General features: G+C 37.9%; 1 long non-coding RNA gene across 1 annotated transcript; it reads left to right on the forward strand.

Moving 5' to 3' along the window:
• Nucleotides 1–498: 498 nt before the first annotated feature.
• Nucleotides 499–8,068, forward strand: LOC309488144. The gene is made up of 2 exons (XR_014202042.1): nucleotides 499–634; nucleotides 7,693–8,068. It is a non-coding gene; the product is annotated as an uncharacterized lncRNA (long non-coding RNA).
• The last annotated feature ends 6,316 nt before the right edge of the window (nucleotides 8,069–14,384 follow it).

Here is a 14,384-nt window from a genome sequence, read left to right on the forward strand (position 1 = left end):
GAGATTTGAAAGCATCCTAAGTCTGAACTTTATGAAACAGAACAGAAGTTCAAAGTAGCTCAGGTTAAGGGAGGTATTACCTTCAGGACCACAGCTGTCAAATATAAATCAAGAGCTTCAGAATGGTTTGTGCATGCATCTTAAAATCTCTCAAAACAATCTCTGAAATGTTCCTTTGACAAAGGAACAGTCAGGCTTATAAAATTTTATACGGACTGCCTACGGATTGGGCGAGACAAGCTGTTGTAAAATGCTCTGTGATGGACCTAATTTTGGCCAAAAGCCTCTTCCACAAACCCTTCACAAACTCCATCTTTGAAATGCGGAGGGAATTAGCCTCTAATTCACTATACCCTATTCAGCCTTCTGCTGTGGCTCGGCAGGCAGGAAAAGGTCACAACAGGTGTCCCATGCTGTCTCCTTTTAAGAGTGCTTGGCTGTGTTCCATGGTTACCCCGGTGAATGCAACGCACCATTTCCACTCTTCACTCAAACACCGCAGGTCTTTTTTTAACAGCTTTTGTCCAGTTCCCCTGTCTAACAAGGGTCAGAGCAGGGAAGTAAGTGTCCCGAGTGGTTGCTATTTTTCACACTAAGGAACTTAGAGCCTGGTGGTCCTGGCTTGAACATATAGGTATGTAACGAAATAGTACTACTTGTAAATGATTGCATCCCACTGGCATTGTGCGAGTTTGAATATCCACAATTTACCATTGTTATGTTCGGTTTAAAGGGATCTTTTGAACCCTTTTAGAACGCTGTCTCAGGTTAGAAGGAAAGTAGATTGTGTCTGTGTGATGTGTCGCTCTTGATGTCATGTGACAAGTGTTGAACTGACTATTAAGCCCTGACAAGACTAGCATGTCGAATTTATCAGTTCAAGTCAAGCTTTTTTATTGTCTGTCGTCTCATTAAGAACAAGACTGAAATATAGTACCTCTGGAGCCACAGCGCAAGATATAACCATGACAGCTGGTCATAAGATGCCACAGTAAATGATAATAGATATATACGCTGGATAATAATGAACAAAAGAAAAAGGCGAAATGCTTTGCGCTCAGCAAAAACGGATAATGCCAGTGTTGTCGACTGGCTGTAAGGGAATTGTGTGGTGTAAAATGTTTTGTGCTGATATATGTGTCATGAATAATTATTTTGGTTACATTTAAAACCACGCATACCAGTTATATGGCAGAATATTTAAAAATGGCGACTGGAGACAGTATGGAAAATGGACAAATTCTAGCCCATAAAATATGTTTTATTAGGATTTTGCGGTTATGACAGCGTAAAACCAGAGAGAATAGTTTCAAATGTTCGCTTATTTCGCTGTTTTTCTGTAACGCGAAAAATAACGCACTGGAAAATTCTAGAGCGAACCCAAAATCCCATCGATTTGTTATTTAATGTGTTGAATATTGTATTAGAGACATAAATCGGGGGTAGACAAACAATAAGCAGTACCGGCACGTGCGGATCTTTTAAAATTGTCTCGTACTAACATGTTTTTGAGATGAAATTGTCTTGCAACAGATCATATCGATTGGTCGCCAACAGCTGCGTGAGGATTTAATATGCTTGGATTGACGGAAAAGCTTAGCAATCGTATCGCATGTTGTCACAAAGGGAAAATTCCACCACTCATTGAAGCAGTGTGATTCTCTGCAACCAGCAGGTACCGACACGGCCATTCAAGAATTCCGTCACACAAATGAAAATCGCATGGATTTTAGGATATAACTGGTGCACCTAACAGCGAGCAACGTTGCTTCGACATTTCCGGAGACATGCTTCACCACAAGGGTTAAAAACCGTACTACGCTTTCACTCCTATCAGCATGCCACGCCATTTTCCTGTTTTATTTCCCCCCGCTTCCATGCTTCCTGCCCCGCCGTCCCCTCCTGAACGCTGATCAGTGAGGTATTTTCAGCCAGAGGATGAGACACCAACACATAAAAGCAACACAAATAAAAGGTCATTGTCTGAGGGCTTACCGGAGCCGAGGCAGGAAAGGGCCCGAACCAGTCAGTAACTATCGACCACGTGCGGGTGCTGAACCTGGAAGACAGAGAACAACAAAGACAGTTTGTGACAAAGCTGACACGCTGTAGTCTGCGAAGAGTAAAATCAATTGTGACATTTTTCATTTATTTGTAAATGCCTCTTTGGCGGCAGACTCACTCGAAACGACACTCAGGCTCTTACGGAATAGGAGAGGTGAGAGTAAAATAGAAGAATCCTGACAGTTGCCTTAATGAGATTCCGCATTAGGGCCAGGCTCACACACTTTTCCCTCAGCCAGGAGCACGCCCTTCACTTTCAATCTCACACACAAGTAATTTGGTAAACGTTAACCCTATAAAAAACTAAATCCAGACAGCATTGCTGACACTTTTCTCACCGTCCCGTATTTAATGTGAAACAAGAGTCTTAAATAGTTTGCGCTGATGAACAGAAATAGATATGCGAATATCAAATCGAACATTTGCAAAGTATATTTGATTTAAAAACTTGATGCAAAAAGTCAGACGGATTTGACACAACCGAGTTTGTTATTTCAAGCATACAGACACAATAACTTCAATATATTATTATGTATTATTTATTTCCAGCCTTTAAATACAAAAGCTGTAAACTGGAAACATTTATTTAATATAAAAAACTGGTAACACTTTATTTGAATGTGTCCTTGTTACAAGTTACATGTATTTACTATAGTAATAACTATTATATAATAATTTCATAAAACCAAAACCAAATCCTAACCCTATAGTAGGTACATGTACTTAATATTGCTCAGTACTTAAATGTATAATTACACTGTAACAGGAACACATTAAAATAAAGTGTAACCGAAAAACGTTATACTCAGTGTTTATATACACACATACTGTTTAATATCTACTCACTGTGTAATTGACCTATTTTAAAAATGTACTATAGCAATTCATTTAGTAACGTAGATGTAACAATCACTGCACTGTTTTAGGTGCAGAAGTTTTAGTAGAAATATGTATTTAGTAAGTATAGAAGCTTACTTAATTTCAAAACAATGTGATATAACTTTGAGAGAAATCATAACCACATTAACTTACACAATGTAATCCTAATAACATTAAGAAATACTGTAGGCCAACTTGTTCTTAATGGGGTCTTAAAGAAAAATATTTGTTTTAAATTTAAATGAGGAATGCCTTTTATTTCTGGAATAATACTGGCAGCTGTGTCTGGTAATCATACAACTAATAGCAAATAATTAAAACCAAAGTTGAATTAAGCAGTTTTATATATTTTTTTATTTATCTGAATGTTTAAGGAAAATTACAATTTCTAAATCACAGATTTAAAATGTAAGCTGTAAACACATTACACTGTTTATCTAAAGGGTTTACAAATGAGACAAAATAAAGAAGAGATTAAAAAGATCCAGTGACTGAATAATCACCTATGCAACCCTCATCGTATTTCTGTCCATATATCCATCCATCTTAAGAACTGAAAGTAAAACACCCCTGTTCATTAGTGTTTTGAATAAACCCTTCCAGCCGCATATGGCGTAAAGTTGTTCACAGGAGAATTGAGACAAGTTCATTGAGTTCACACAGACTACTCACCCTTGTCCTCCACAAGGGACTTCCTTATAAAGACAGTAGTCTGTAAGCACAGAAATATATAGGCCTATATATCAAACAGTAAAAGTTGAATGACTCTGGAATTAACTTGATCTAAGAAGAAAAGTTCACTCAAAAAATGATTCTGCCAATTAATTCTCTCATCATTTACTCACCCTCATGTAATTCCAAACCCTGTATGACTTTCTTTTTTCCATGGATTAGAATAACCTTAACAGAAGAACGTACAAGTCATTAAAAAAAAAAAATCCCAGAAAAGCCTATTTTACTGTAATTATACACTATCGTTAAAAAGTTTGGGGTACGACTTTAAATGTTTTTGAAAGAAGTCTCTTATGCTCACCAAGGCTGCACTTATTTCATTCAAAATTACAATAAAAACTGTAATATTATGAAATACTATTGCAAATCAAAATAACTATTATTTACTGTTTTAGTATTTTAAAATGTAATTTATGTGATGGCAAAGCTGAATTTTCAGCATCATTCCTCCAGCCTTCAGTGTCACATGATCCTTTCAGAAATCATTCTAATGCTTATTTGCTGCGCAAGAAACATTTATTATTATTATCATATTATTATTAAAAAAAAAATAGTTGTGCTGCTTAATTACACTTTTGATCAATTTAATGCGTCCCCAAACTGACCCCAAACTTTTGGATGGTAGTGGATCTGCTATAAATTCATTTTATCAATGTATAGGAGTGCTCTAGCATATAGATATTAGCATATTAGCTTTGAGGCTATAAGACTTGTTTTAATTTAATGGGGTCTTCAATGTAAATCAGTAGTGCTTAGAGGTTTTGAACTTTTTTTTCTCGCTTTTATTCTTTACACTTCAGTGGAGCACACTCAAAAAAAGGATTAAAGAGTAGGTATACTGCATCTTTTGGAAACATCTCCCTTTTTCTCTTAAGTCGCTGTGATGTGCTGGCATAAATAAAAACAGATGGCTGTTTTTTAAAGTCCTGCGGTGGAGCGCACTAGCATTATGCCAAAGAACCCGTCACATTTACTATCCATCTCTGTCTGATTAGCATTTCAACTCAGTTGTCAGGTTTGCTTGATATGTAATCTGATTTGTGGGTCAAGAAGAGAGTCTCTCTTCTAGTAAGGAACATAATAGCAGATATGCTGCCTTCACATGTTATCGGAATTTTCGTAAATACGAGTTTCCTATAGTGAAATATTGGACATGAACGCACTCTCAAGCCATATTTACCACTGGGAAGCTCTGGGATCATATTAGGTGCGTTCACACCATGTCGTAATTACCGTAATGATTTTGAACTGTAAAAAGCCTTCACGTGCTTGTAGAATTAGTTATTAAAACTCATAATTTTCTGAGAGCTACGACTTGTACCACATCCGCTGTACCACCTGACAACTGCAGATTAACCTTTCATCATTTCACCGTTCACGCCATGTTGTAATTGCCATAATTACGAGATTTCAACTTGTAAAAAGAGTTCAGATCCTTGTAAAGCTCGTAATTACAGCTTGTAAGATGGGAATTTTCGGAGAGCTCATACCTGTATCACGTGACCTCTGTACCACTGAGGCTGCTTCATTTCAGTAAACTGACCACTACATTCCTAAATCATTAAGAAATTACAACAATTTATGTTTCACTAGGAATAACAGTCCATTATATAATGGTTACTGTTCTGAAAAAAGACATCCTTTATGACGTATGTCAGACCATGTGCAGATGCGGAATTTTCAGATTTGATTTGAGCTTTGGATGCGGTAAAAAATTTGAACTTGTCGACTACGCCGTATGCGAAACGCCAACCATATGTGATGTATTCCAATGCATTTCAATCAGATCGGTGTGAGAATTCTTATATTTTTTGTTTAACGTTATAAGAAACACAATTTAAAACCTTAAAAAAATCCATGGTTATTGATAAGTAAATTAGAGCTGTCACTAACTATTATTTTGGTAATTGGGCGATTATTTTGGTAATAAAAATGGACCCAAGCAAATGAACAGTCTTTAAAATACATAACAGTGAGGCAATAATAACAATTAGGTTCAAATAAAGTATCAAAAGCAAATAAACATAAGGTTTTATAGAACAACACTGTGAAAATACATAGGCCTAATATACTGTAACTTGCATGAACAATCTTCTTATGTACACTATATTTTATAACAAATGCCTAAAGAGGGCGCCAACGGCATGGTGTTGTTGCACTTTACAGCAGATTGTGTTTAATATTGGTCAAACGCCCTTTAATTAAAATGTTTGATTAATCTTTCATATTTGGTCACTCCTTTATGAAAGCAATGCTACAGCCACTGTAATTTCTTGAACAAGAATATGTGGATAGTTTTGTGGACATCAAAACATGCAAACTTAGAGTGAGGGTTTAAACTTTTATTCTGAAATCGCGATGAAAAGTTCGCATATTTGAAAACATGTTGATATATTCTCCTGCATTTGCGTAGGTTTATAAATTACTTACCTTACAAATCTGATGAAATATCGCACATTGCGTTCCCAGATGAAACGTTATAATCAAACCAAACACACAGCATCCAGAGATGGACAGTTCACTCCACGCATGTAAATGATAACAGGTGATGACGTGGATCAGTGAACAACGTAACGGCATGTAAATAATTAAAGCGCATATTAAACCCGCTGGACATATGTTTATTTAATTGAACCACAGTCTTTGTGAATTCATAATATCACTATGCTTATCGAATGGTTTTAATACATCGTGCAGCCTAGAAAACGGTCTTATAATGCGGCTCATAGATTGCATCACTTCCGGTATGTCGCTGTGTAACTTTATTGAGGATTTAAAAAAAAAAAAAACTGAATACTCAATTTTAATCGAGGAATCGACAGCCCTAAAGTAAACAATTATTTATTTAAATAATAATATTCAAATTATACCTTCATAATTATTATATTAGCGATTGCAATCCGTCACACTTGGGTAAAATGGCTATGACAATTGCGTCCTTTGAAAAACAACAGCACTTTTTGTCCACAAAAGCGTTAAATCTGTGAAATATTGATATATTGTCCATTGTTTACCTCAGATTTCACCTGAACGATCTGCGCTTCATCATTGTTCTTCAAGAAGTGATGCAATCTGAGCACACTTTGTTGTAAAACTGTATAGGCCTATGATCGTATACATATGTCTAATATTCTCACAAACAAATGAGCCTGCCTCCAAAGTTTATTTTTCAAAATAGGGCAGTAGTTTTACTTATAGCTAATATCCAATCAGTGCTGTCGGATTTTGTTATATCTTGAGAGGCATATTCTCTATCCATTGTCATTGTAGTAAAGTTTCAAGGGGTTAAATATAAGGCCGTATAAGGCTTACGTAAGCAAATATGCCTACTGACAAACAGGTTAAATAAAAAAATATAGCCTATTTAACAAAATGTTCCTCTCTAGTTAATTTTTCTAGCTAACTATCGTTCTATGGACACTGGATGGCTTTTCTGAGGTTAATGTTACGTGACATTGTTTACCAGCAGTTTTATTGATGTCCTTCTGCGGTTAAAATACTGACTGAGCGATTAAATGAGATATGATACATTTTGGTAAGCTCTGCTGTAGGCTATATCTAAACATACCTTCTGATGTTCATTCATGTTTATTTCATGTAATATCTTAACTAAAGAAGAAGAGATTATCGGTTTACATGCGCGCTGCCACTTCACTTGAACTATGCTACAGCTACCTATGACGTCACAATAAAGAGCACCAAAACGGTATTTATTGTTTACATTTTTTACTTTGTTTCAAATAAAAGTAACAATGCACAAAACTTATAGCTACAAATAATGTTGAATTAAGGCCTATTGTTTGATTTTTAATCAACACAATTAAAATCGAGAAATCCGTATTTTCCACCAGCACTATATATAGACTAGCAATAAAACATTATATGGATAGGGTTGTGGTGGTTCAAAAAGGTAGAGAAACACAGCTGTAATGAATAGTAGCTCAGGGTTTGATCAATTTGTCTTCAAGTTCTCTCTGGACAGTGGTAAACACTTCCCTCCTCTCTTTACCTTTCTAGTTGAACGTGAAGTGGATTTACTTGCAGGCGGCATGTGGCGTGAGAGTCTGAGGTCAGCTCTCTCCTGCTACCCCTCTGGCGAGGTCAGAGCAGCCAGACTTCGTGTACTGATTCGCCTGACCATTGGAGCGACCATCCATAAGCTAAAGAACTTGGGGAAGAGGCCAAAAACCTGTCCGTACAACACTATGCTTCAAGCTGTGGTATGGAGGATGTTATATGAAGAACAAACTGAGGAAACCTAAAAGAATGAATCAGATGGTTTAAAAAGATTTGGTTGTACCTTCTACATCTTCAATTTGTACCTGGTAATGTTTTGTTCCGAACTCTAAAGTCTTTGTTCTTATAGATATTGATACATGTAAATGTGCCTGAATTTTTTCTTTTCTGTTTTTATGCGTATGTCAAATGTCCATTAAATTATTCTTAATTTGTGAACGCATTATACATTCAAAATAAATGTGAAGTATTCAATTAAAATGAATTAAACACGAACTTTGAAAACAAAATTCAAGTAGCCTATTTATTATGCAGTTTGGTGAATGGAAAAGCAATTTGCTCTGCACTTCTGGCATTCATTTTATGCTGTGAAGCATTTTTGAATTAATCTAATTTAATTGTTAGATATTTAAATATTTATTTAAAGCAAATATGTGATTGTGTAAATGTAATTGTACAAAGATTTGATGATACAATTTGTAATGTCAAAAATGTATTAAATTAAATAGAAATATTTGTATTAGTCATATCAGACTTTTGGACTATACTGTATATTCAGTCAGCATGAAGCGGAAGTTGTGATAGTCTTTTATTTCCTATTGTGACGTATATCCATGTAAAAATGGTTTCTCAATTTTTGCACAGATAAAAATACTGCAATATAAAAAAATAAAAAAAAGAATTGTCGGTTTGGATTTCATGGTGATTTTAAGGAATAATTTATCGATCTAAAACTCTGTTAAGGACTCACTATTAAAACCACAATGAGACAAATTGGTACTCCATTGTCTCTAAAATATGTGTGTAAAGCACATTCAGGCTAGCCAGTGGTTCTCTGGAGACTCTGCTCTGACCCCTCTATCACTCTTTTTACCTCACTGTCACAACTGACAGGCTTCTTCTCTTTCCAAGCAGCAAAACAGTGACACTGACTCTGTCCTGTCAATTATTTATGTCTAAGTGCCCAGCCTTGAGTCGTATGCCCTCTCTTCTCATTGCACACTGTCTGGGCCCCTCCATTCCATTCGCCTTCTGCACTTTGGCTGATAAAATGCAGTCGTTATTTTTGAGATGCTTTTACTTATGCAATAAGCCATGAGAGGCTGTTCTTTACAGCGAATTTCCCACAGGTAAAGGTTGTTCTTAGGCATGACCTTCTTAGGCATGTTTATAAAATCTCCTCAATCAATACTCGAGTGGCTTATTAAACGTGCGAAGTCACATGTGATGATGACTGCAAATAGCAGTAAAAGGTGCTCTAAGCGATGTCACATGTTTTTTAGGCTGAAACATTTTTTGTCACATACAGCAAACATCTCCTCACTATCCGCTAGCTACCTGTCCCCTGAACACACTGTAAAAAAACACGGTCTCTGTAGACAGCCCAGGCTCCACAAACGGCAACAAAAACAAACTGGGCCAACCTGCACCACGAAACATAACAAACAGTGTTCCAGCCAATAACCAACAATAATGATTTGGGGGTTGGGGGGTTAGTGCACGTGCACATGAAGTGTGGGGAGTGGAGGAGAGAGAAGCATGAAGAGGGAAGTTAGCTAGAGGAGAGATGTCCTAGACAACGGCTAACGTTAGAATTATATTCTCTTGAATTTTGATATGGCCGACACACGACCAAAGAGACGACATTCCGATGAACAAATAGCAAAGAAGGACGAACGCACAAAGTCACGAATTTACATCGGAAATGTTTCCGTTTCTGTTTCAGGAAGCACGGAAGGGAGGGTCGAGCTAGCCTCTGTTTTATGTGACAATACTTCGAATGTCAACAAGAAGTGACGTCACCCAACATCGCTTAGTGCACCTTTAATAATGGAATCAATAACTGAAATAACTGATGCTATCTCCAGTCCAAGACAACTGTCATAATGGCAAGCGCAACATAAACAAAAACTATATTGCATGCATCTTTAATGACATTATCAAAGTAAATAAATCAGTGATTAAGATCATTTGAACCCTTGAATCACTGCTGAAATCCAATCTGCATTACATCAAATAAATTATGTGTTTATCGAAAAAGTGAATGATGTCTTGCATTGTATCTCAATGGTATGTTGGTGCGGTACGATAATTACAACACTGAACTGACTTGAGCTGAATAATGACACTATTGAGCTGCTATACAGCAGAATTTTTATTTGTCACGTATTTGATGAAGTTTAGATTATTGATTGTGTTGTGTTCCTGTGAAGCTGCTTTGAAAAAAAGCTGCACTGTACAAACTAGTGCTATATAAATGACTTGATCTGACATATAAGGAATATTGTTTTATAGTTAAGGTTCTCACTTTTTAAAATTGGGAGAGCAAACTACAACAAACCCTATAACCAGAGGTACTGTAAGGTTGAACAAGTAAACTCACATTATGAAACACTTGTGTGTGGTACATTTTCAAAACTCATAGTAATATCACAACAGATCATCAAAATTGCTCTTTTTTCAAACATTTCAGCATGTTTTCAATTGTGTAAGTACAATACACAAAATCACAAAATATCCACAAAATAAGTGTTTCATGTGTATAAATGTTTCATTCACAGAAACGCATAATGCTTTCAAACTTTTCACTTGCATCTTTTCTCGTTCAGTTTAATTCACATGTCTATTATTTAATCCAATTGATATTAATGGTTAATCAGTGAATCATTTGGTATATCTACGGTACAGATTCTATAGCTTTAGTTTCTACTGTGTTTGCCATTTCCGATAAGGATCACCAATTGTAATGAATTCTTTTTTACATTATAGGCGATTTATCTTCGATATAACCACTTTGTGTGTATGACAGAGATATTTGCAATATGTGAACATAGAATCGGATAAAGTACAAGGGAGAGGAAACAGTCAGTGACTGTGTTACATCAGATTGATCAGAGGAGATCAGAAGAAGGAGACAGATGGCATCAAATACAACATTTTACATTACAGTATGCCATGTGATATTGTAAACAAATTACCATGTTAGAAACTGCCACATTACTGTCACTCACCCTTATAAAGGTCAACTACAAAGATTCAGTTATTTGGCACAGTGAGAACATTTACTGTATTATCAGCAAACTGTTCTAGCACAAAACCTAATGACCATTTTATACGTCATCACCTTTTGATAACATACTGAATAAATACTATTACAAACATTATGGATTTAATGTTACATAAGTTAGGTAATATAAGTGTATTTCCTGATGTGACATCTATAGCCTGTATTACTGCAATTAGTTCAGCAACAAGGTTGATTTGAAACATGGATCTTGCATTGTTTTCTATTAAATGAACTGATTGATACATTGAAAAATGGAAAAAGATCAAACTATTGTGTTTCAGTGATTAAACCAAATGTTGTAATTTCATATAACAAATATTGAAACACTGATTATGTGGACTAAAAATGTGCATAACTTTAACAAAATGAGATCAGGTTTTGATAGAATGATGTTTTGCAAGTGTGATCAGTTTGGATTTCTGTACTAAGAGTTTTGAAAATATCCACCATGTGAAAATTACACCAAAGCAATAATAATAAAAAAGATATGTTAAAGTATTTGGTTTGGATTACAATGGTCCATCATTTTTGTAAACAAGATTAATTTTATTAATGTGGGATATTCCTAACCAGACACTTGCTTTTTATAAGTTATTGGTATTATTAGTGTATAAATAACATGTAACATTATTTACTTAAAGTAAACAGATAGATAGATAGATAGATAGATAGATAGATAGATAGATAGATAGATAGATAGATAGATAGATAGATAGATAGATAGATAGATAGATAGATAGATAGATAGATAGATAGATAGATAGATAGATAGATAGATAGATAGATAGATAGATAGATAGATTTGGATGATCTTTTCTCACACCTTTAAGAGTAATAGCCTTGTTATGGAATTGTAAAAGCAAAAGAATTTATGAGATTAGTGGACAGTGTTCTGGCTGGTACTCAAGTATCTGAGTCAGCATCTACAGCGAGTTGCTCTTGCATTATAATCTTTTAAACAAAGTGTAGAAATATAGAAATATTATTCCTGAAAATGATAATTTTTTCACTGTTTTTATTGCTCAATGGACATGCCATGGAGAAAAGTGCTGACATTGATTGAGGAAAAGTATTTGTGCCAAATATCTGATCCATTTTGGCACACTGTAAATCTTCCCCTTAAAAGCCATTATTCTGAAATATTTCCATCAGGGGCTCGCACCGGCCCATTACCTCCCACCCCTTTTCAGACAAAGTACATTCAGTTTAGTATAACGGCTCTCAGCCTCATAAAAACACCATAGGCTTGCATTAGAGATATAAACGTACCCTGTTGGCCACCATCCGTCAATCAAACAAATTCATACACAGAACACAGTAATGTTTATGTTATACGCTTGTCTATAATCACATTAATATATAATTTAATTCACTGTCCAAGGCCACTCCCAGTCTGCTCCTATTGGATTGACCCGACCAACAGGAAATACTTCTTGGCAAACTTTTAGTCACAATAATGTCAATTTGTGTTGTTCCCGGGTGCAACATAACAATTCAAATAGTGAAAGTGAGTTATTTTTGGTTTCAAGAGGAGGATCCAGTACATTGTAGGCAGTAGCTAAAGGCTGCAAAAAATTGTAAATATGGAGAGAACACCACAACAGAAAACGCCTCGGTTACGACTGTAACCTCGGTTCCCTGAAGAGGGAACGAGCGTTGCGTCGAAAAGCTGACGCTATGGGAACGCTTTGCGTGATGACGTCTTGAAGCACATGTAAAATCAGTCCAATGGTGTGGCGGAACGTCAGAGGCGGGTGACGTCACGTACCAGGAAGCTATAAAAGCCGGCCCGAAACAGAAAACGAAAGCTTCGTAAAGTCTGAAGTCGCGCTGACAGGCATGAAGGAGATATGGCAAGGCGACGCAACGCTCGTTCCCTCTTCAGGGAACCGAGGTTACAGTCGTAACCGAGGCGTTCCCTTTCAAGGGAACTCCCGTTGCGTCGAAAAGCTGACGCTATGGGAACGTCTATACCAACGCCTCCATAGCTACAAATGTCTGTCCTGTGTGTAATCATGTGAGCAGCACTAAGAAGACAAAACATGAGACCCTAGAGTAGAGTCTAAATCCAGAGAGTAGAACCTGACGAAGGTGTGCGGTGAGGACCAGCCTGCCGCATCACAGACGTCCTGTAACGATACTCCTGATATAAGGGCCTTAGAGGCCGCCATACTCCTAGTAGAGAGCGACCGGACAGCCAAAGGAGAAGGCTGTCCAGCCGCCTCATAAGCCAGTGAGATAGTCTCAACCACCCACTTGCTCATCCTTTGCTTAGACACTGGACCTCCCTTGTTAGGGGAGAAAAAGTCACTTTTACGCCACAGGGCAGCTCTGTGGACATACGCGTCTAACGCCCGAACAGGGCAAAGCAAATTATTCGCCTCCTGGTCCGATTTCGAAAGGGAGGAGGACCTCCAAGTGCCACGAAGGAAACGAGAAACCAAGGGGTCTTTCCCCACAGACATTCCACCCAAAGGACTGTGGTAAGCACCTATGGCCGCCACATAGACCTTTAAAGTGGACGGGGTCAGACCTGCAGTGAACCGTTCCTGCAGGAACTCCAGCACTGTACCAATTGGGCAGTGGACTGGGTCCAACCGACGGTCACTACACCAAGAAGTGAATACTCTCCACTTCAGGGCATAAAGTTTCCTCGTGGAGGGAGCTCTGGACTGTAGAATGGTCTCAACAACCTCGGTTGAGAGACCTGACTCTATGAGCTGGGCCCCCTCAGAGGCCAAGCCCACAGGTTCCACAGTTCTGGCCGAGGGTGAAATATCGAGCCCTCTGCCTGGGACAGAAGGTCCCTCCTGACGGGTAACTCCAGAGGATGCCCGTCGAGGAGGGACACAAGATCGGGAAACCATACTCTGCCCGGCCAGCGCGGGGCTATAAAAAGCAGGCAAACCCGGTCCCTGCGAACTCTTTCCAGAACTCCCGGGAGCAGAGCAACTGGGGGAAAGGCGTACAGACGTAGCCTCGGCCACGTCTGTACCATAGCATCCAGTCCCAGAGGAGCTGGATGCGTGAAGGAGAACCAAAGTGGACAGTGAGACGTCTCTCGAGACGCAAACAGATCCACTTATAATTTCCATATCAGCTCCACCACCTCGGGGGTGGAGCCACCATTCCCCGGGCCTCGGCCCCTGTCTCGACAGAGTGTCTGCTCCTATATTCTGGACCCCGGGGATGTAGGCTGCCTTGAGTGACAGCAACTTCCCCTGGGACCACAAGAGGATATGGCATGCCAGCGCAAACCCCCTTGATATAGGCGACTACCGACGTGTTGTCCGTATGTACTACACATGGTGTCCCCTGAGACCTGTGATAAAGCTCCTCAGAGCCCGGAAGACAGCTAACATCTCTAGGCTATAGAATGCCAGGAACGATGATGGTCTTCCCACAG

The sequence above is a fragment of the Leuciscus leuciscus genome (assembly GCF_965113295.1).
Source record: "Leuciscus leuciscus genome assembly, chromosome: 23".
In the NCBI taxonomy this organism is placed as follows: Eukaryota; Metazoa; Chordata; class Actinopteri; order Cypriniformes; family Leuciscidae; genus Leuciscus; species Leuciscus leuciscus.